General features: G+C 42.6%; 1 long non-coding RNA gene across 1 annotated transcript in view; it reads right to left on the bottom strand.

Moving 5' to 3' along the window:
* The window catches only part of LOC112475245, a 222223-nt gene that overhangs the window by 184424 nt on the left and 37376 nt on the right, over window positions 1-423 (bottom strand). The gene's annotated exons all lie outside the window — the stretch shown is intronic.

The raw sequence follows: 423 nt of genomic DNA, 5'->3' as shown, positions 1-423 counted from the left end.
GTCTTCCTTTATCAACCTGACTTCTTTTTGAAACCTTTCCTATTTTTCTGGGGCCAAATATTATAACTTCAGAGCTCTAAAGAAACTCAGCGATCGGGTTCACTTCTTCCCTTTTAAGATGATAAACTGAGCCCAGAAGCACTTCTGTACTGGGGCCTGTGGTGTTTGTTTTATTCACATACAACTACATATTTTAAAAATCAAGGCAATATTTTGAGAGACCATGAGAGATTAACACCATAACCTCCTCTACAACACACAGAATGCAAAGGAGAGGGGAGATGCGGGTCTCCTCCAGCACTCTAAGCGTTAAACTCAATCCAGAGTCTAACACGCGATTGGCCAAACACCAGGAAAAGATCTAGTTTTTGCAGCCACGGGCCAATGAGCACGAGTGGGAGGGTTTGAAGATACTAAGGAGTT

The sequence above is a fragment of the Pteropus alecto genome, unplaced genomic scaffold (genome assembly GCF_000325575.1).
Source record: "Pteropus alecto unplaced genomic scaffold, ASM32557v1 scaffold40, whole genome shotgun sequence".
NCBI lineage: Eukaryota > Metazoa > Chordata > Mammalia > Chiroptera > Pteropodidae > Pteropus > Pteropus alecto.
This window is presented reverse-complemented; position numbering and strand designations above follow the sequence as displayed.